We start from the raw sequence: 24,221 nt of genomic DNA, 5'->3' as shown, positions 1-24,221 counted from the left end.
CCAGACTTTCAGTGGAACACAGACTGTAGTCACTAATCATTTGTGAAAAGATAAAATTCAATATAAACTGAACAATAGCTAAAATACTGAATGCAAGGTCATGCCAGACAGTATGTAAGTAGGCTACAATTCCTCTCACATATCTTGACAAGCATCACTGCTATTTGTCATGAAGCGGAATACTTAACTCGTAGTTCAAAGTCTACGAGGTCTCAGTTTATTACATCAATATCCAATGTGGTACTGATAGTTAAAGATATGACGTTGTACCAGTTATTTTGAGCAAAGAGAAGGCTTTCTATTATTTGCATTATTATCATTCAACATTCACACACATTCATATAGAGAACGCCAATAAATACTATTAACTTGCTGGGGAAGCCTCCAAGAAATGGAAAACAAAGCAAAGCATAGTATACTGTACAGATTAAATATATTTTTTACTAACTAAAAAATACAGATAAAATCAATTAACATAGTATATACAATTATCTAGGTTTAGTACCACAAGGAAGAAATTAATTAAAAAGGATAATCCTGGCTGGTTTCATTCTATAACAGTTTCAAGTGAACTGGTATAAAACAGATACCACACTTCTCCTGCTATGTACCAGTTCTCTTGAAAATATCTTAGGAGAAAATTGATCTTGTATGATTGCTGGCAGTTCCAGCATAACCCCTGAATGCATGAGTTGGGAGGAGGGGCCAGTAATACAATTTCTGGTGCAAAGGTTGGTCCCCCTGATTTCAGAAGTCCTAATAATGATGGTGCTTGAGATTTGCACATTTTGATGATATTCATTGTAAGTTTTAGTTCTGAATGTATAAAGCCTCAAGGAGGCTTCTTTTGTCAAGTACAGAGACCATGATTGCAACAGAATTCAGAACCTTGTGGCATCTCTTGAAGGCAGGTTTAAGGACCTCTTGATAGTGTCTGCTACAGCCACAGGATTTTTCTTCAAAAGCAGTTCTCAAGTAGTCTAGTTTTTGTAATAAATAGTGAGGTCATGTCACCAGGCAAAGAAGTGGTGAAATTCCCCTTGATGATCCTCTAAAGAGTATCTTCTTCCTGTCAGTATTTGTTGTGAATTATTTCCTTGTAGAGCACAGTGGTGTTGTCCTCATCTGAGGTTTGATTAGTTTCTGGCATGTTTTGTTAATGGTATATCATATTTTGTTGTAGCATTGGTGTTTTGGAGAAACCTTTCTACACTAGGATTTGGGAGTCCTAGTTAATCTCCTTGGTGAAAAATTAAAAGAGAGGCCTCCTGACAATTGTATCAAGGATGCTTTCTTGTAATTCAGAGGCTAAGTCCAGGATTGAAGGGCATAATGAAGACTGTCTCTACTTTTGGTAAGAGTTTGGTTCACCAGAACATAAAGGAAGGGAGGGTTCCCTCATTCCTTCTCTTGCAGACAAAACTGCATATATAGCAGTCGTAAATGGTTTTTCTGAGAGTCTCTGGATGTTCCTTGGATTCCACCCTGACAAAAGTGTTACCAAGGTGATTAGTCACAGGGGTGAGGATAATAGGGATAACTCTTTCCTCTCTGATGACACTGCATAAGTTTGGAAGGAGGATCCTATGGGGGAAACCCACTGCAACACCATTATGCTGGCTATAGAAATGGCTCTTGTTCCAACAAAAGGTGCTTCCTTTGAAAATAATATAACCAAGGACTTAAGGGCATCCTCTGAAATTCATTCAATCTTTTATCAAACTGGTAGACTGGAATAAGGATCTGGTTGATGATAGTGCAAAGAACTTGTATTAGGGGCCTTGACATTCCCATATGTGCAGCCAGGTTCGCAGCTGCCAAATGCAGGTGGGAGTTTTGGTGATCCTTGTTTAATGATCATCCTCTTAATAATCTTTAAGGTATCTTGTATCATCTTCTCTGTACGAATTTTAGAGGCCAGGTGAAACTTTTTTCATCAGTCAGGATATCATCCAGTTTTGGTGTACTCCTCTGTGACATTTAGGGCCAGGGCAGCGGTGTTACCGCTCAGTGGATGGTGATACCCTGGTTGTCCTTCAGTTTCTTGATAACATTCAGAGTTTTTCCATTATCAAATTGCTACTGTAGGGGGCAACGATCTTCTCTGAGCACTTCAGAAAGAAGTAGGGGTTGGAGACAGTTGATCAACCTGTAATTCTCACCAAGGAGAACTTTTGTCTCCAAGATTTTCATTAATGACTGGCTTCCTGACAATGTGTGTTGAGGCCAAGAATGAGTATGCCCTCCTCATCCTCCACTGGTCGGAATTTTCTGTGGCCCTTGAGTTTTACTTGATTAAAGATGTTAAAAGGGATTGTATCTAGGTTTGCCAGTGGGTTCATCTTATTATTTGATTGAGGTTAATGTGGGGATTGGTCACGTTGTTCCTGATGTTAGCTTTCCAAGAAAGGTATACTTGAAATCCCAGGCCAATTGGGATGGTATTCACCATGATCTTATTGAGCTCAGGTGGAGCTTATTTATAGAAGTTGGAATATTACTGAGTGTTAAATGATCACCTTCAGATTATTATTGAGAGAAGAATTCCTTCTAAAATCTCCATGCTTGTCTTAAAGATAAGCCATGGTTTATTGCTGCATGTAAGCTTGCCTACCATGAAAACCAAGAAGCTTATCATTTATGGAGGAACAATTGATCAGATTTTTGTGATGTAATTTTATTGAGCTTAGAAATCAAACTCAGTTTGTCTATGAGAGAGCTGAGAGAGCTTATAAGGAAGTTGTAAAAGAGATCTTGCTCTCCAGTAGTGATGACCATAAGTGGTGATCTTTCCTTGAGTTATCACTCTTTGGAATTGATCCACGCAAGCCTCCCCTTATAGGGGTTGATGGAACTGCTGTATATTGCTCTAAACAGAGGGCAGAACTTTTGGCTCAAGTCTTTATGAACAAACAGTGTGGCGAGTCCGTGGTGTTGCCTCAGTCATGACATACAGAGCCTAAATTGTATTCAGTGGTCTTCAGGTCTAGGGAAGTCAAAATTTTGCTTCTGAGCCTTGACAGTTATGGTAGCACAGACCCTAACCGGATGTTTTTCATCTTTTTCTTATTGATCCTAACATTACTGCTATTTTCATACGATTAGTTGGACTTCAAGTTTCCTTCTGTCTGGAGGAAGGGAACATTGTTGCACTACCTACGGGACCAGTCTGTCCTCATGCCACTCTGAATGAAGCCAAATTTCAATTACTCCTGTTTTATCTAAGGTTCTTAAGAAGTTACTTTTTATTGCAACTTTGTAAGTTTGTTGAAGATAATAAATTGCTACAGCACCAGCATCACAGTTTGAGTTTCATAAAGGCTTTAGTGTTTGTGATGCACTATTGTCAATATCTACCATCTTGCAGAGTGCTCTTGATGAGGGTGCAGAGATATGCCTGGTCAGTCTAGATTTTAGTTTAGACTTCAATTGTGTGAATCATGAAGCACTTATCTACAAGCTAAGCTTATTGGGAACTGGTGGATCTTTTATTAACATTTTAAATGAATTTTTAACACGCTGAACATAAAGGGTCTTTGCTTTTGGGCAGTGGAGTTGCTTTAGTAATGTAATTTCAAGTGTTCCTCAAGGTAGTCTTTTTGGGTTTTTGCTACTTATTATCTTCACTAGTGACATGCTACTCTCCTAGCTGTTGTTCCTTCTCCATGCCTTAGGTCTGCAGTTTTAGAATCTTTGAACAGAAACCTGGAAGATATTCATGAGTGGAGTACACTTTGGGGCATAAAGCTTAACACTTCTACAACACAAGTTACATTTCAATGCCACAGTTTTAAATGTTAGTGACTTTTAAGATTTTAGGTGTAGCTTTTGAGAAACATATGTAAAATTGCTTTCTCAGTTTCTGAAAAGGTTGCCATCTTGTGGAAATGTTTCAGAATGTTTAAGAAGAAGCGATTATATCTAAATGTTTTAACTTTTTTCTTCTTCCTCGGTTGGAGCACTGTTCCCCAGTGTGGTCTTTGGGTGCTGACTCTCACCTCAAACTCTTGGATAGAGTTAGGTCATCAGTCAAGTTTATTTTGTCAACTCTTAATGCTGACTTGTGGCACAGATTTTGAATGAGTTTCTTATCTTTGTTGCATTAAATGTACTACAACAAAAACATCCTCTGCACTCTTCTTTACCTGGCCTAGCTGTGTTTGCTTACAACACTAGATAAGCTGCTGCTGCAAACAGTGTGTCATTTCCTAGCAACAGCTTTAATACTACTCAGTTTGCTAGGAGTTTTACCTTGGCTACAACTTGAATGTGGAACAGCTTGCCCAGTACAATTGTGAAATCTTCTGATCTCCAAATATTTAAGTGAGGAGCAAATTCATTCCTGCTCTCTGCTGCTGACGTCTCCTGAATTTCAGGTGTGCTGTTTTATCTTCTATTCCTTCATGTTTATCAATTTATCACCTTTTCCCATAACTTGTCTCTCTATTCAGTTTGGTTTCCCTCTGGAACTCTCTTAGGTTTAGTCTGTTTACTCTGTCCATAAGGGTTTTCAGCTGAAGGCTTAAAGAAAGAAATAAGAAAATCCCAGCATCCTGAGGATAGCTCCCCCTTGGTTCCATGGTCTATATAGATCATTCAATTGTTTCCATGACTCCTTCCTTTTTTGTACTGGGCTGCCTTTCCACTAGACCCCTCCTGAGGGTGTTCATCCTTTCACTTTCTGCAACAATATGATCATGGAAGCATGTACTAATATATCTAGGTGCTAAACCATCTTGCAACGTTTGAGAGCTTTTCTTTTCATTATGGTAGTTGAAATACTCTACCACTTTGACTGTATTCTCTGTGTGATTTAGTTGTGAATGTATCAAGGAGCAAGGTGGAGCCTACTTTTGTCAGGTGAAGTATCCAGGATATCAATGGTGTTGAGAAGGGCTTAACCCTCAATCCTTGAGAATAGAATAGAATATAGAGTTTAGGCCCTGGCCAAGCGCTGGGACCTATGAAGTCATTCAGCGCTGAAACGGAAACTGACAGTAAAAAGGTTTGATAGGTGTAACAGGAGGAAAACTTCGCAGTTGCACTAGGACTCGACTGTTAGGAGAGGGTGGAAAGTAAGATGGAAGAAAGAGAATGAAATGAAAGGGGTTAAAGCTAAGAGCCAAAGGGACGCTGCAAAGAACCTTAAATAATGCCTACAGTGCACTGCATGAGGTATACACTGACGGCACTATCACCCTATGGGGTCAATCATTGAGGTATGTTCCCTCGTGCAATGATTAAAGATAAAGCACTCCAGAAGGTGGTAGCACAGCCACTCTGAAAACTGGAGATACTCATACCTATGTTGGTTTTATGGTATTCCTCAGCAAAGCATTTGTTCACACAGATACCACTTTGTCTCTTGGGAGTGTGTACCTAAGGCTGGAATGTTCTTCAGTAGCAGATCTGGAATTCTTTGGTTTTGTAATAAGTGATAAGAACAGAATCTATAAAATGTTGAAAATATAACTAGAATTTTTAGTGTAGTATATTAATAGTGACGGTGCTATGGTTTGCTATCCATCCAGCTCTTCTTTAACAAGAACACTTACTGAGACACTAAACGTAGACTTTTGTAATATTCCATGTAGATAATCAACTTTCTGAATGCAAAAAATCCTGCAATTGTGCAGCTTTTTTTTTTTAAGGAAAAATTTTGTCAATGAAAGCACGAAACAGGTGTGCCGATATTTCTGGGAAAGAGCAAGGGGTATCAAAGTCGTAACTGTGGTTAAAAGAAAATTATTAAAATAAGAATGACAACGAGCATGAAATCATAAATACTCCCCTAAATGCTCTGTATGCTCTCAACACTTTGGGGAAAATTATGATTCAGGTCAGAGCTAGGAAAAGCCTACAATAAATAATGACGAGACAGCGTATGCAATAGCCGACTGAAGTATAACTGCCAAATCTTGCCTTTGCACCTTCGTTTTGGGAAAGATGCTAAAATATGATTGACATATTTTGACAGAGTTCGAGTGCAGCTCACGTACTCAAATCTCTCTGCCGATGTTAATCATATTTTGTGTAAATGTATAACATGTTAAAGGTCACAGGAAAAGCAAAAGACAGCGTTTACACTGAGGGACAAATATCCTTCAGGGCTTTTACCTCTTGCCCTGATTCCCCGACAGCCATCCCCTACCAAAATAATCAACAGATCCAGAGGAAAGATTCCTTCCACAAAGGATAATTTTCGGAGGCGCCCAAGTCATTCACGCTTTGCGGACGTAAAAGTCCTTTAGGAAAGGCTTCTCATATAGAGCAAGATCAACCTAAAGCCTAAAACCACTGGGTTCTCCTGGCGTTTCCTATTTCTTATTTCTTTAGTCTCTTCTCTTTTAACATGCAGGACTGTTGCCTCCTTAAATGTTGAATTATCCAACATGGTAAGCTTCGCATGGAAAACTGAAGCCAAGAGTTTTCTTAAGGCCTTCGTCTGGAATTTATTAATAGAATTTCAACATATTTAGATTTAATCACTAAACCAACTCACTAGCGAATCCAGAAAAATTTCGTGGCGGGTTGGGGGCCACCAATTTCCATACACACACACACACACACACACACACATATATATATATATATATATATATATATATATATATATATATATTATTTCTATAAAAGATTGTTTATTTTTTCCCATTCTTATATTTCTCAATTATATCATTATTATCTAAATCTTCAATATTGTTATTTTATCATTATTTTTCAAGGGGTGGGGGACCACGTACCCAGGTGCCTCCCCCCGGATCCGCCAGTGCACCAATTCGATTGTTTTCTAGAGAACAAGAGCCAGAAAAACATGCGCAGGTCAGAAAGATTGCCTACAATTATATTTTATGTCGCCAAGTCCGACAAAGATACAAATATTTTTGTACTTCATAAAAATTTAACATTTCTACAGAGTATGTGAGTCGTTCATCTGCAGGAAAAGATGTAATAAACAAATCAATAAATAATTTGTACAGAGATGCTACGTATCTGTATGAGAAAGAATTCACAGTGTATCTTATAGTTGAGAACTGTTCAAGGTACCTAAAAAAAGGTTGATAATGTCGTTCATGATGATGATGATACGAAAGGTTTACAACACTCCAGGAAGAGACTACAAGGTCCTTTATACAGAATGCTGAATTATTCGCCATCTAACGAAGCTCTTTAATTGAGATCATGTACAGAAAAGGGCAATGATAGCAATCCACTCCTTTTATTACGACAAATGTGGCGTAAATATTATGTGTTAACAGCGACACTTTCCCCGTTCCAGTTCTCAGTAATTACACAATTTTTACGAGTACCTGGTTCCCTCAAGAACTTCAAAGAAACGATAAAAAAATGTGTGTGAAAACTTAATGGATCATATGCGCTAAAATACACACTTAGCGTTTTTTCATTCCGCATTTGCCACGCTGGGAAATGGACTCTTAAAATTCGGTTGATCTGCGAAAAGGACCCTAGCAGAATCAATATTTTAATTTAATGTGGCCACATGCATAAAAAAAAAAACTGGATTCTATTAAGTAAAGAACTCAAAATATGGAGCCTATACGGGACAATCCGTGCACGCAGCGCAGATTTTGACAAATCCTGTCATTGAACACTAAATGTAAAAAATGAAGCAACTGGAAAAATGAGTAAGATTCTTTCTGGCATCACATCTCCTCTACTTTCATTCGTCTCCACGGAAGAAAAAAACTCTTCGACCATAGTGACACCGATTACTTTCGTCCTACATCCTTGTGTTCATAATTATGAACGGCATAATGATATTAAGCCACATGAGAAAAAGAAATGAAAATTGGATGTACGGACAGACAAGTCAGAAACACCGAAAATGAAAGATTAACAATCATTTGCAGAAGTTCACAAGCAATATTAAGAAATCGTCTACACGAATAATCGAGTCTGCCTGCGCCTAACTTTGGACTTTCAAGAAATGCATTTCGCAAGAGAGGGTTATGTATGTGCGAAGGGGCTTACTGCCGAGGCCTCTAATCTGAACAGATTTAGTAACACAGGATGTTTGTAGTCACCCTCTGCTGATAAAGTCCAGGCCTTATCAAGGCCTTACACCTGATAAGGGCAAAACGCACCTTCAGTCTCGACAGAAGTCGTAGGCACACGTAGGGAGGCGGCATCGAGCAAAACCCAAACAATTCCCCGCACAGGAGAGTGAGTAGATACTGCATATTATCTTCCACGCGCTTGTTCCAGTTGCTGTTCCTGTTTTCATGGACTCGTAATTCCTTATGCAATTCATAAAGCACAATGAGATTTATTCACTGTGAGAAGAGACGGCACCGGAAATGTGTTTCGCGGGATGTCGAGCTTTTTCTTTGTTTAACATTCTCTGCTTCTTTTTTTCATTTCGCGTGATGCTTCGCCAGCGGTTTTTGCTTCCACAACTCTTTCAATCTTTGTTTCTTCATGCATATTTATGCCTAAAGTTATGGAGAAATTCCTTCCTTCAACTTGTGAAATTTCTGACCTTTCAGTAAATTGTGCGTAAAAAATGACGTCACGGGGTACACACATCATTTGCTTGAGTCACTCTGTTTGGGCCATATTTAGCGCAGTATGATCTTGCTCTGAAGATCCTACTGGCAGAAGTCTTAATTCTCGATAACCTATCTGTAATGAGATCACTCTGAACACCGCCGTCCATTGATATTTTAAGAAATTTGAAGTCTCTCTTAGGAAATATACAACCTGTGATTTCAATATATTAAGATTTATAAGTGTGTAATATTTATTCATACATACACACAGACACAGACACACACACACACACACACACACACATATATATATATATATATATATATATATATACACAGTGTATATATATATATATATATATATATATATATATATATATATATATATATATATATATATATATATGTCTGTGTATGTATGTATGAATAAATATAAAACGCTTATAAATCTAGTATGATTTCAATATACTAAGATTTATAAGTGTTTTATATTTATTCATACACACACACACACATATATATATATATATATATATATATATATATATATAAATATGTTTGTGTGTGTATGGATGTATGAACAAATATAAAACGCTTATAAATCTTAGTATATTGAAATCACCGGTTGTATATTTCCTAAGAGAGACTTGAAATTGCTTACAATATCAATGGACGGCGGTGTTCAGAGTGATCTCATTACAGATAGGTTATCGTGACTTAAGACTTCTCCCAGTAGGATCCTGAGTAGATAGATACAGTAGATAGATAGATAGATAGATAGAAGTTTACTGACCACAACACAATACAATTAAAATTACAAGCTCTTTAATATGGTCCACCAAAAGTACATCAAACTGGACATATAAATCTTCAGAATCAAAAAACACATCTCAACTAGAACACTTTGAAACCAAGCGCTAAAAATGATCCAAACAGAGTGACTCAAGTGAATGATGTGTGTACCCCGTGACGTCATTTTTTACGCACAATTTACTGAAAGGTCAGAATTTTCATAAGCTGAGGGAAGGAATTTCTTCATCATATATTACTTTATGCATAAATACTCTTGAAGCAAGATCCATTGAAATGACTTGCCGCCCGGAAAAAGCATCACAAGAAATGAAAAAGAGAAGCAGAGAATATATATATATATATATATATATATATATATATATATATATATATATATATATATATATATATATATATATATATATATATATATATATATATATATATATATATATTATATATATATAATATATATATATATATATATATATATATATATATATATATATATATATATATATATATATATCTTGAACTGTTGCTTCAAAATGTCAGGAAGCTGAGGATCTATGTATTTTACATCTGGCATTAGACTTCAAATGAAAGTTGAGTGAACGGAGCCGCTTCACTTACTTTTCTGGCAGTGTGATCAGCTTTAATACTTTTCCAAATCATCATCCATTTAGGGAATGGGAAAGGGACATAGACTGAGTGTACTACTAGGATCAACACGTAAAAATGTTGAGAAAATATTTTCACAGGATTTATGCTACTCTGATAGTTCTTTATTGGAGGAGTGGGCAGAGCTCTCGGCTAGCACGCTGCTGGCCCAGCGTTCGACTCTCCGACCGACCAATGAAGAATTAGAGGAATTTATTTCTGGTGATAGAAATTCATTTCTCATTATAATGTGGCTCGGATTCCACAGTAAGCTATAGGTCCCGTTGCTAGGTAACCAGTTGGTTCTCAGCCACGTAAAAATAAATCTAATCCTTCGGGCCAGCCCTAGGAGAGCTGTTAATCAGCTCAGTGGTCTGGTTAAACTAAGATATACTTACTTATGCTACTCTGACCCAATTAGTGCATGCCACAACTTCAAAATGACCTTACTTTCAAGTATACCCTCAGCGTAAATTGGACCATTCCTCATGAGGCCTTTGTCTATGGCACTGGGGAATGGAAAACTGATTTTATAATCAAGAGTTCCGTATGGATTGTTGATGTCATCTGCAGACATTATCTGTTTTTTAAGAATACTTGGCCTTCACAGTTTGTAGGTCTTTCAATATCTTAAACAAAAGCCTCATAAGAAACAGTCCATTATAGAAAGAGAGCACACTTCGTGGATGCTTAGAGCTGTGGCATGCTCTGGTGGTCAGAGTGGGATAATTCCAGAGAAGAGTTTGTCTCGACATCTCGACAATGCTGCAGGTGATGAACCTAGTAGCACACTCAATCTACATACGAAATCATGCCACTCTCTCATTGCCAGAAAGGGTGAGGCTATCGACAAATACTTAACCCGATGACACTGAGAGAAGTTATGAAAGCGGCCTCCATTCACTTCATTAAAAACAACCATTTAATTCGAATGATGGATTAAACAGTCGTAGACAATCTTCTTCATCACATTTTAAGCATTGTTACGAAATAAGTAAATCTTCAGAGATGACGTAGAACGCCTGCTCGATATGTGTTTATAGGTTTGTGCTTATTTCATTCATGTAAGCATAAGCGTTTTATAGGCCTACTTTATACGTGTGTTTGTTTATGGCTGTAAATAGTTGAATTTCACATTATGTGTTGGCTTTATTACGTCATTACCTTTAATCACAGACAAAGGAATGACCCTTCGGACTTAGAAATATGTACTTGACCACAAAACAGTGTTAGCTGTAAGTTAAGTATACCTTAGTTTAACCAGACCTCTGAGCTGATTAACAGCTCTCCTAGGGCTGGCCCGAAGGATTATACTTACTTTACGCGGCTAAGAACCAATTGGTTACCTAGCAACGGGACCTACAGTTTATTGTGGAATCCGAACCACATTATACCGAGAAATGAATTTCTATCACCAGAAATAAATTCCTCCAGCAGAGTGCTAGTCGAGTACGATATCGACCCGTCCAATGAGGAACTTAGAATGCATTTCGCCTTGTGTTTGTAAGTCCACATCTTTGTTCAAGTTCCATTTTGTGTATTTATCAACTTTTCCTTTCTCTTTATAAACACTCTTCAAACGAGTTTTAGCTTACATACTTTTGTCTGTGACTGCAGTATGTAGGAAAAAAAATCGCCTCTGAAGATCTCCCTTAGAGATGAATCTGCTTTTCGAAATCTTCACTTCATCTTTCGCTCTTCCGACTGAGAGATGGATTCCATTATTGACAGTGTACAGCTTCGTTTTGAAGACTGATGTATGTATGTATGTATGTATATATGTATGTGTATGTATATATATATATATATATATATATATATATATATATATATATATATACTGTATATATATATATATATATATATATATATATATATATATATATATATATATATATATATATATATATATATATATATATATATATTGTATATATATATATATATATATATATATATATATATATATATATATATATAATATAATTATATTTATATATGAGTAGGTGTGTGCGCTCATGTATGTCTGATGTATTTGGGTGCATTCACTCTAACCACAAATAAAAATGCATAAATAAGAAGTGTAAATACACCACGAATCTTTAAACTGACTGTGTTTATCCATTATTATTTTTTTTTGCAAAGGTAATATGTAAAATAAAAAAAAATAAAAGCTGTCCATCTCCAGAGCTTTTAGACTGACGTACGGTACTGCCCATCAAGACGGATGAGTTCATCGGAGTTTCAGTCTTTCAAATGACGACGGCCAAGACTGATCCGGGGCCGAATGAATGCGAAACGAAGGCTCCCGATGGGCTTTTATGCTAATGAACTGTAGGACATTTGTTGACTGGTCAACTTCATTTTACTTAATGAGACGATGAGCATAATGAGATCGGAAAGGCACGACCACATTCCCAATGATATGAGACGTCCATGCATTAGACACCAAGTACTAATACGTATACGACACAAGCAAACGACAGGCCAATCAACAAATACGTCAATGAAAACCAGGGATAAACAAAAAGATGCCTGCAAGCACGAGGAGCGAACGCCAGAAAAAGCGGCGGCGAGAACTGATCAGCCTTGCACGGACGGAGTTAGGAAGAAAAGCACGAAATTTCTCCACCAAGAGCAGCGCTCCCAGCCGCTCGTCCGCTCATCTGGATACATTATTCATCTCGAAGTGCGCCTTGATTCAGCCACTGGACTGACAGGGAATATTATGCTGCTGCTGCTGCTCTGCTCCGCCTCGCTTTCTGGCAAAAGGGAATCGGAGACAGCTGCCGTAACCCTATTATCATGCTTGTTGACAGCCATCTTTTCTCTCGAGGCAGCTGCTGAGGCATTGAAAGCATCATCATAATGGCGACCTCTGTTCTACACGGATTGGATTGGGTTGGATATACAATTTAGGCCAAAGGCCAAGCACTGGGACCTATGAGGTCATGTAGCTGAAACGGAAATTGACACTAAAAGGTTTGAAAGGCGTTAACAGGAAGAAAACCTCAAAGCAGTTGCACTAAGAACGAACCGTTATTAGAGACTGGAAAGTAAGACGGAAGAAAAAAAATATGAAAGGAGGTACAGTAAAAGGCGCGAAAGGGGTTGCAGCTTGAGGCCGAAGGCACGCTGCAAAGAACCTTAAGTACTGCCTACTGTGCACCGCATGAGGTGCACTGACGGCGTTACCCCCCTATGGGGTGTTCTAAATGAATTAAATATTTCTCTAGCGAACTTGAAACTAGAATATTTATCCCCGTAGAGTTCAGCCAGCTAGCAATCAGAAACCGCTACTCTCAATGCAAAGACAGAAAGAAAGAAAGAAAAGAGAGAGAGAGAGAGAGAGAAAAAAAAAAGAGTTCATGATCATAAGACCCTTTCAACTTGCTTAATGTCACAAAATGGAGAAACTGCTGTACATCCAGATCGCAATTATTTTCGACTAAACATTCATTCACACAGTGCGGGAACGTTTGTCCCGAACAACAAATATATTAGAAGGCAATTTACCCAAATGGCAGGTTACCGGCGCTCCTGAGCATTGGTGAAGGTTTCCGAGCCGCAGGAGTATTCAAATAGCAGGTTTCTGAACCCTATCTTCATTACGGTAACTCCTGAAAAATGTCATCCGACAACATTACTGTAAACTGAAGAGATGCTACACAAAACGAGGACGCACCTCAAGACCGAAATAAATCACCGAGATTTCACACCCATACAACAGATGGCCGACATTCTGAACGTCTGAAAAGAAAAAACCGGCCAATTAATTAGAGCCTCAGCATTCGAAGGGATGATGCGGGAGACAGGCAGATATTCATTTAAAAGGGGGTGGGGGCGAGAGAGGTGAGGAACAGATACCGTATAACCAGTAGCTTGCAAGAACTGGTTATGAGGCGCGACTCCTGCTTTGGCAAGAAACTGGTAGACGGAATGGCCGCCTTGCGGGATGGGGGAAATGAAAGACTGGTGTTGGCGAAGCCCCCAGCAGATAAATCTGGAAATATTACGCACCAGTATTTGCTAATGACTTCGCCGGCTAACTAAACAGAAAGGAGGAGGAGGAGGAGGAGGGGGAGGAGGAGGAGGAGGGAAACACAATCATGATCGCTTGCGGTTGAAGGTCAATGGGAGGTCAACATCATTCAGCGGATGCTATAGAACGAGAGACTCTTGCATTCGCTGCGGTCTCCTCCTCCTCCTCCTCTTCCTCCATGGATAGCCAAAGATATCCCACAAAGAGGAAAGAGTTGAGGAAGGAGGGGAGGGGAGGGGAAGCGGCGGGGGTGAGGGAAGCCAGTTGAGGTTCCGCAGCCGCAGACGTTAGTAGCTGGAAGCTGCTGAAGCTGCGGCCGCTGGTGTGCTTCTGGAAGCGGGAGAGATGATGGTATGAGTCGTAGGGGAGTTGGCAATTGTTTTGCGGTAAAGAGGCCCCGGTAGAGGGCGGGAAAGTGGGGTGGGAGGCCCCCGTAGAGGGCGGGAAAACGGGGCCGACCCCTAGAACCCACCAGAGCGTGGTTGCGGTCACAGAGTCACCACACACACACACTCTCTTGCAATAATGACTTCTACGAGAGATCACAAAAGAGCAAACATGCCTTCTTTCATTATTTGGTCAACGACTCACGCGGCAAGAATGCTCTCAAAATAAGAGAGGCGACGAAGGTGGCGTAAGAACTAGAAAGCTGTAACCCACAGAGGATAGACTGCGTATCCTTTATTATCACAGGAGAGCGCTAACTTGTACTCTCATGTCATGATCTTTTATTTTTCCCTTTCCCGTAATTCTACAGTTCCAATTGCCTTTATTCAAGCTTTTCCAAAATCTGCGGGTTACCTGTTTTGTTTTCACAGAATGGACCACCTTCACTCATAATGTATAGTTGTTATACTGGAGCATGAATGAGCAATCCGGTGTCCTTTCATCAGTAAGTGATGTAAGCAATTTAATCCCAGATTTATAACTTGCTTAATAACATGTACCAAATACAAAAAGAATTATAATTACATCTGCTGTTTGAAAAAAAAAGACACCAAGAAATAATTGCACATAGGTTAATCATAATTATAATGAAATGAGTTTGTAGGTATTTCATTATTATTAATTATTATTATTACTGATAATAAAAAAAAAAACCAGCAAGATACAAGATTAAAATGTAACTGGATTGAAGAACAAGTTTCCACAGAACACAATGTCCAAACAGGGAAAAACAAAGGACAGAAAAAGAGGACACTAATAATGTGTTCGAGCAAATAAAGATTCGGGAAAGCTGATAACATGACTGAAGCCGTAACAGTAGGATCATAATTTCTGTAAATATATGAGTTCTAACGCCTGGTTATCTGGCAAGCATTGCATGTTTCCAAGTGCTGTGCGACAGAAAACTGGGGTCGAAACGGCACAAAGTATGTTCAAGTGTTCCGAATAATGAATCACACAGTTACCTAGCAATAATAATGATATTAAAAATGATAATAATAATATCCTTTATTTCAGCTCAGGGCCATATCTAGAGAGGGAAACAGTGCGGAAAAAATGCAGTACACAAAATTAAGATGCACTGGATAAGAAGATTTAATAACAGACGGTTACAACGAAGCAGTTACTTAGTAGAACAGTAATAATAGTGAGCATCAGTGTTGGCAATAATAATAATAATAATAATTAAAAGAGACTTTCGAACACTTGAACGGTGTTCCTCATCAGTGCTAACATTAAAATGTTTATTTTACATGGTAATATATTTTTTACTATATACAGGGTGTTTCGAAATTAGAGCCCCCCCCTCTACAGCATAAACTATTACTGATATGGACAAAAACAAAAGTAATTCAGAACAGGTATTTAATTAAGTTTCTCTCTGAGTATTTAATATTTTGTGTGGCCTCCATCTGCCTGTACCACAGCCTGCATTCTTGAGGGGTATGATTTCAGCAAATTGCAAAAAACCTGAGACTCAAACTCCATTTCCCTGAGCACTTCGGTCACCTCTCTTCGCAGGTCGTCGAGGCTTGGTATACCATCATAGTCCACTGTGCATGCTTCAACACGATCCTTTAAGATACTACCAATGTTTTCACACACATTTTCAGGATCTTTGAGGAAAGGAAATACTCCACCAGCAAGCACAGTTTCTCTGAAGTATTTGCCATTCCATGACTGTCCTTTTTCTTTGATAATCCGCATTAACCATTTGGCTGTGAAACAGAGAAAAGTTCCCAAACATTCAGGAAATTTCACAACTTGGTGAAAGCGCACGTCATCGCTGATATCATCCAACTTTGTAGCCCAAATGATGTCATTTTTACGATTTGGCTTCCTGACTGTGTAAACGAAGAATTCATCTGATGCGGCAACATGGAGAAAGTCAGCTTCATCCCAATCTTTAAGAAATGAACCTCAAAACCATGCACGGTCTTCTCTCTGTTGCTGAGTGATGTTGGGCTTGCTGATAACATGAAATGGGTTGATACCAGATTTTTTCAACTCAGGATATAAAGCACTGTAACTTCTCTTCTTTCCCATTTTTGTTTCTAGTTCAAGCGCCAATTTACGTAAAGACTTTCTTGGTCTACCCACTGCCTCAGCTATGATGTCTTTTGACTCCCGAGAAAGGACTTCAGGCCTTCCAAGATTCTCACTCTTTTCGCGATGACAATCGTATGGATTTTTGTTCCAGTTTCTTTTAACAGAGGATTCATCTCTTTTAATGTATTTAGCTATCCAGGAACGTGAAATGAAGGATGCGCCAGCATCCCTGGCCTCTCAAGGTTATAGCCCGGATTCGGTCAATCCGTCAGATTGCCTCCGAGTCGTTAGCCATGGCTGTATTTAACTCCGTCACTCAGTCTGAAAATACCAGAAATGTAAAATGAAAAATAGCTTAAGAGAAACTTAAAATAATGCATTTGGAGATAGGCTATAGCACAAAACTTCATGACTTTCTATTTGTTCTGTGGAGGTGGGGGGGGAGCTCTAATTTCGAAACACCAGGTAATTGTGGATTTTTATTACACATTGTTTTTCACGAAACTGTGAAGCTCTTAGCAATAATAATAATAATAATAATAATAATAATAATAATAATAATAATAATAACTGCGGTCAAACTACCATCGTCTGTAACATGTTCTTATTTCCCGTTTCAATAGATTACAATATCGAATGTCCCAAAACACTGAGGTGCACGTAGCATGGAAGATCTAAGCTGACTCTAAACGTTATTAACTAAACTATCCCCTGAGCGCCGCTTAACAAATCTGGATTGGATCTGGCGCGTAGCCTCCAGCCCCTACCTGTAATTAGTAGTTCCAAAGACTTCGCCAACAGTAGAAATAAAGGTAACTGGACAAAGGCTTCTGTTGCGAACAGGCGGTATATTTATTTCCAGTATGAAGGGAACTTATCAGTGGCGAAAAGTTACTTTCATTTAGCTTCTCTTTACTCAAGTTAAACAAAATTTTTGACCTAAGCAACACTCAGGAGGAAAATGAAAAGAAACGAACGGAATGAGAAGATGAAGACGATGATTCAAACGATATAAAACTGGCTAAATCATTAAAGTTTCTGTAAGGACAAAATACATTAAAGAATGGATTACAAGAGTGTCGAGATGTGTAATTTAACCATTTAGTAAAAAATAAAATAAAAAATATCTTGTTGCCTACCTCAAACCAATTTTCCCGGCTCATTGCTTGCTCTTTCGTTATAACTACATTTTCCACGCTACATATTTGCTTTAGTGTAGAAAACCCACTTTTATAATGATCTGGATTTTATTCCAAAAATAATTTCCAAAAATGAAATGGGAGAGAGAGAGAGAGAGAGAGAGAGAGAGAGAGAGAGAGAGAGAGAGAGAGAGAGAGAGAGAGAGAGAACCATATTCCTCGGAAGAAGAATGAACGGCAGTAATTCGAAAATATAGAACATTACAAATACCAAGTCCCTCCGACTGATGTGGCTGATAACTGGGTGTGGGAGTGTGTACACGAAATGCCTTGGAAATCTATTTCTTGTGGGCGTCAACTGCTGAAATACCGAACATTAACAAAGCCTGCATCGCACTGACGTCATCTCGGAATCCTGTGATTGGTGGGGCACATTTGCACCTTGTAATGGTCAGTCTTCACCAAGTAACAACATGGGTTTTTGCCAGCTGCTCCCCCGCGGCCACCACTTCCACCGCTTGGCAGGTTTGTTCTCCAGTGGCCATTTATTTCTGCTGCTTTCCTAATGTGGTCGGGACCTTCAAATACATCCGTTTGTAAGGACGCTTCACATTCAGCTGTCACCCTTAATCGGTATTTAACAAGTGTGTGTCTCACTCAAAGCTTTGTGTAAGTGTGTGTGTGTATGTATATATATATATATAATATATATACACATATATTTACATATTTAGCAAGTGTATCGCACTCACGCTTTGTGTAAGTGTGTATGTATATATATATATATATATATATATATATATATATATATATATATATATATATATATATATATATGTGAAGACTACATATTTATGCATTACATATAATATATATATATATATATATATATATATATATATATATATATATATATAATTATTATTATTATAAATATTCCCTGTTCGACCTCTCTTCCTTGCTTCTTAATCTAACAATAAAGATTTACCGTTGTTAAAGTAAGAGGGCAGACAATGTAGGCTGTCAACATGTGAAGAAGCGAGAGGGAAGCAGTGTTTTCAAATTAAATTCGCCAACTGGGGGGACTTTTAGCTCAGAGGGTCATATAGGGATACAGTTTTGCTAGGCTGGACCTTAGTTATTCTGTTCTTAAAACCTAATTTCCTCTGTTCTGTGTACTGGCGAGACTACTGTCACTTCAGGTCAAGGCCTGGGTAAGGGGAGTTTTCAAGCAAACAGTGACAGCTGCCCCACCGTCACAGGACTCTAGATGTAGCTGCCACAGCACATGGATGTGCCCGTGTCTCCTCCAAGCAATCCTCTGTTTTCCCGCCTTTGTTCAAAACGAGGAGAAAATTGTTAGTCCAACGGACCAAGGAACCTTATGCAACTGATCACTGTATTAACGGACCCAGCAGTAGAGGTGACAATTACTCCCAGTTCTCTTTCCCTTCGACTGAAACTCACACTTTTCCTTGTTCAAGTTTTCCTCTATTAAACAGCCACTAACAAAGAAACCCTAGTAAAACATATCCCATTTATGAAGTCATCTATCAAGTACAATTACTGTTGTCTAGTGAAGTCACATAACTTATCCTCCATGGTGTTAAAAGTATTATATTCTTAAGAAATTACCTCCTTGTTTTAAAGCAATGACAAGTGAGAGTTTCTGTAATGTAAGACTGTTATCTGGATAGGTCTTTTTCCAGAATCGTGTACGCCTTGGGCCTGAACAAAAATCTTCTTTCTTGGAGAAGAGTTCGCATCCTCAGTACCAAGAAGCCTCAGTTCGACCTTGCAATAAATGCCTGATAAAGCATCTGAGAGGCACACAAATCTGTTGCTTTCATTCTATGCATCATTGAGGTTTGTCCTAAGTAGGAATAATATGCTGAGCTGCTGTCAGCTCTTGTAAATAATCTATTTAATTCTATTTAACTCTTTTGTTAAAACTAGTATTCCAGTATGTTTGCTGAATTCGTTCATGTGGTTATGAATAAACCTCTATTCTTTGTTAACTAGTGTTAACTGGTGAGCTGATCTATTCAATATCTGTCCTTTAGAGTTAATTTTAGCCTTAATTGACAGAAAACGTGGGTCTTAGGTAGAGCAAGGCAATATAAATCCAATTAACTGAGTATTAAACTCATTAGTCGAATGACGCAAGTAACAATATATATGTGTATAAGTATATATATATATATATATATATATATATAAATGCATATATATATATATATATATATATATATATATATATATATATATATATATATATATATATCTATGTATAAATACACATATGACATATTTTTTTATGAATAAAGGTTGGATACTTTTTGAATGCACCTCACATATATATATATATATATATATATATATATATATATATATATATATATATATATATATATATATATATATATATATATATATATATATATATATATATATATATATCTGTGAGCATCACTATATTGTGATCGAAAATGATGATTAAAAGCCACAATAATATAATTGATAAATTGTATATTTTAAGACATAAAAATATACAAGAAATGGGATAAAAACGAGGGAGCTTTCGACCGTTTGCTGTACGGTCCTCTTCAGCCAACAGCAGTTGGCTGAAGAGGACTGTTGCGCAAACGGTCGAAAGCTCCTCATTTTTTATCCCATTTCTTGTATATTTTATGTCTTAAAATATACAATTTATCAATTATATTATTGTGGCTTTTTAATCATCATATATATATATATATATATATATATATATATATATATATATATATACAGTACTGTATATACAAGGTGCTAAAAAAAATATCCAAGCTTCATTCATAAAAAATACTCACGTATTCAGATACAACATTCTTCCAGTAATCTCCTTCAAAGTTTCAAAGTAGTCCCCTTGGGCTGCCACACGCTTCTCCCAACGGTTCTGCCACTGTTGGAAGCAGCGCTGGAACGCCTCTTTTGAGATGGCGTGCAGTTGGTCCATCGCATTCTCCTTGATGTCTTCTCTGGACTGAAATCTGGTCCCTTCCAGAAGCATTTTCAACTTGGGGAAGAGCCAGAAGTCACGTGGACCCATGTCGGGAGAGTAGGGAGCCTGATGAAGCACAGGTGTGTTGCATTCGGCCATGAAACTCTGTATCAGATGTGAAGAATGGGCAGGTATGTTGTAGTGATGGAGCTGCCAACTCTTCAGAGGGAAAGAGAGAGAGAGAGAGTAAGAGAGAGAAAACGAAAAGTTCTGAGAAAAGCTGCTCAATTTAAGTTTGAGAGGGACCATATTTCAGTCCAAAGAAAGCATCATGAAGAATGTGACAGACCAGCTGTGAACCATCTCAAAAGAGGCGTTCCAGCGCTGCTTCCGACAGTGGTAAAACCGTTAGGATAAGTGTGTGGCAGCCCAAGGGGACCACTTTGAAGGAGATTAGTGTAAGATTGTTGTATCTGAATGAGAGTATTTTTTATGAATAAAGGTTGGTTACTTTTTGAACACACCTCACATATGTATATATATATATATATATATATATATATATATATATATATATATATATATATATGACATGGGAAACCACTTTCTAAGCAAATCCAAACCTCGAAACTGCCGTGCAGATTACATGGAGTATTTTCATACTGATAATTAACTGAGGAAGGGCATGAGAAACTCAGCCCCTACGTAAATTTCTCTCCATACTCCGCTTTGTGGTGCATCTGTTTATCTTTCTTAAGACCTGGTGACTGCTTGAGATACCTCTTTTCAGAAAAAAGGCGAATGGAGATGGAAGCCTGCTGAAATCCGCTAGAAAGGTTGAGTCCCCCATAAAAGCTGACGAACATGGGTTGCCAGAGGTCACTAGGATTTGGAAGGTCCTGACATAGAAAACAGAGAATCGTGACATGTGACTGAGTCGCCATCTTGCGACCCCAGCATCCTCTACAAAGAGCAAGAAATTAAGCCTCCAAGGTTGTAAAAAGCCAAAGACAGCTGGCCTCGCCCTCAGAACCTTACCGGTAGCAAACTGACACACATCCGCTTGCATGCTCCTTATTGAGCTGACCCCCACGTGGTCATCTTTCAACCACCCAGTCACATTACCGGTGCATTCCCATTAAACTCATCCCTCCATCCCTGTTGAAGTTCGACGAGGCTCTCCATCTCTCTGTTATAAGCTAACATCCTGATTCGAGGTTCTTTCAAACAGTCACATATCTTTAATCTTTCACTGCACTTTCATTTTCTTTTCTGAAGTGCGAGTTATCACAAAGACCTGACTCACTTAGCTCAGTGTGAATTTTAACGCAATCATATTGTAACAGAATTGAGTTATCTTGGCACCATATGTGCAACCCTCGATTCGCCCGAAATCGTTATAATTATCCTTGTGTAACCGCTGACATTATCTAATTGCAGATGGTATTCCTAACTGTAGAAACAACTGCTTGTCTTGTGCTTCTTGCCGTGGCCTTGCCACTGCAATCAATTCTTCAGCATCCCTTTCAAGAGGATTATTCATAGATTCCTCAATATTTGAGCAAGTGCTGTGATATCTAACCACATGGTAGACCCCTGTTGCACCTGCCTCTCCTTCCCCAGTCTTCTGATTGTAAATATATTCCATTTAAAGTAACCTAAGTATTCATCTGCAACAGTTCCTTGTTGAAGTACGGCCTTCAGCCCAACTGTTTTTCTATTCAAGTTCCCACCTGACTTAGCAATTGCAGTCAGAATCTCAAGGTGTATTAGTAAGCCACTGTTCTCCAGCTAGACCACCAGATTGGATCCCTGAACAAGGAATACAGTACACAGGCCAGCTAAGAACCTAATAATATAATATATAATATATATATATATATATATATATATATATATATATATATATATATATATATATATACATACACATATGCATACATACATACATACATACATACATATATATATATATATATATATATATATATATATATATACATATACGATTTTCTAGCATAGTTTTTCTGTTCAGCAATTCTTGTTACATTTCTCCAACCTCCTATATTTTTCTTATACTCAAAGCTGAAGTCCTGAAGGAAAAGCCTAAATCTGATGCTATCTTGGTCCATATTCGCTTTTACGCAGACAGCTTTTTTCAGCCATTAAAAGAACAAGAATTCAACAATTAAAATACAGCACATAATCCCTACTATATAACTTACATGCAATGCTAAGAATCCTACAAAAAGACTTAACAGCATAAAAGACAGTTCATAATCAGTATTTAAACACCGAGGAGCAGCCAAGCACCCTGTAGTTATCAGGATTACCCCAGAACCCCGTGTTGCCCCAAGGTTTCATTTTCAAAGGGGTTGAGGGGTTTAGCCCTTTCAGTACCTAGTCATAGTCAGTGTAGGAGAATCGAGAAGTCCATGGGAGGGCACACGAACATTATCCTCCATATTGATCTTTTTTTTTTTATCTTATTCCAGTTTGAAGAAAAAAAAGAAAAAATGAAAATAATGCCATAAAACAGGAAAAAATAAAAGCCAAGCAAATGGTACTATAAATCACCCATGACCTTCAGGTTAACATCAGTAGACCTTCAGATACCCTACTCATACTTTACCCTAAAAACCTGAGAGGACTAAACGGATTCAATCATTCTTTGTTTCTGTTATAGTGAACAACCAGGCAAAAGCCAGGAGTCCTACCTCTGGAAAGATCCTATAATTCCATCTCAGGCAGTAGTTCTACCCTTGACAATACGGTAAACGAAGATTGTTAGAGTAATGTAGGTCCAAATATTACTAGGTGGCTGATCTCATCCTATCTACCACCAAAGCCTCCAACACCAAGGACAATTGTGACCATGATAACTTTTTCAATTCTGCTAGACCAATTTTGGAGAAGTGGAAATTTCCACAGTAATTTGGGCCCAAAGTGACCAGAGGTGAAAATGGAAAACTTTGCAATTGCAATCTGCAGTAATAGATATAGAGGTTCAATAGCAACATGCGAGAAAGTTGATATAATGTGAAACTGATTGAAGGAATCCTGAGAAAAAGAGAAGGAGTAAAGGAAGATATCTGCATTGGAACCAAAGGAAACGTGATTCCCTCAGTTTGAGAGCCCTCTCCCCTGTCATGCGGCTTCACCATAAAATATTCTAGGAGAAACCATGTGACTCCTAGCTGGCAATCTCTCACTGAGAGGTTGAGGAAGGCTTGGGAGAGACTGCAAATGAAAACAAGGTAATTTAAGAGTTTTAGAAGTGCAAATAATTTGGTAATTAGAGGTACACTCTTCCAATTTGACATCCATAAATACATTTGGACATCTCCAGATGGCAGTCACAGAAACCAAATAGATCACATAGCTATTAAATGAAAAATAAAAAAATGCGAAAAACAGATGAATGTTAGGAGCTAACATTCGCTAAGCTGAAATCAGAAGCAGGCAACATCGCAGAGTTAAATGAAGCTTGAGATATGAGTCTGGAAAAGCACTTTTTCTGGGAGTGTCATTAGTGATTATTAACGGAACCATTAATGAAATATTCATGGGGAAAAATGGGAAAATACTTGTCAAAAGGA

At 38.0% G+C, this 24,221-nt stretch overlaps 2 protein-coding genes across 3 annotated transcripts in view; one reads left to right on the top strand and one right to left on the bottom strand.

Annotated features, from left to right (window-relative positions):
* Positions 1-24,221, bottom strand: part of Nufip (nuclear FMR1 interacting protein 1) — a 252,091-nt gene that overhangs the window by 157,974 nt on the left and 69,896 nt on the right. The window lies entirely within an intron of this gene.
* LOC136826048 (uncharacterized) overlaps positions 8,065-24,221 on the top strand; it is a 158,030-nt gene continuing 141,873 nt past the window's right edge. Inside the window, exon 1 of one of the 2 annotated variants that reach the window (XM_067082939.1) lies at positions 8,065-8,184. The gene's annotated coding sequence lies outside the window, so the exon portion shown is untranslated. The remainder of the gene's footprint in view (positions 8,185-24,221) is intronic. The other variant, XM_067082937.1, reaches the window with a different exon arrangement.

The sequence above is a fragment of the Macrobrachium rosenbergii genome, chromosome 40 (genome assembly GCF_040412425.1).
Source record: "Macrobrachium rosenbergii isolate ZJJX-2024 chromosome 40, ASM4041242v1, whole genome shotgun sequence".
In the NCBI taxonomy this organism is placed as follows: domain Eukaryota; kingdom Metazoa; phylum Arthropoda; class Malacostraca; order Decapoda; family Palaemonidae; genus Macrobrachium; species Macrobrachium rosenbergii.
This window is presented reverse-complemented; position numbering and strand designations above follow the sequence as displayed.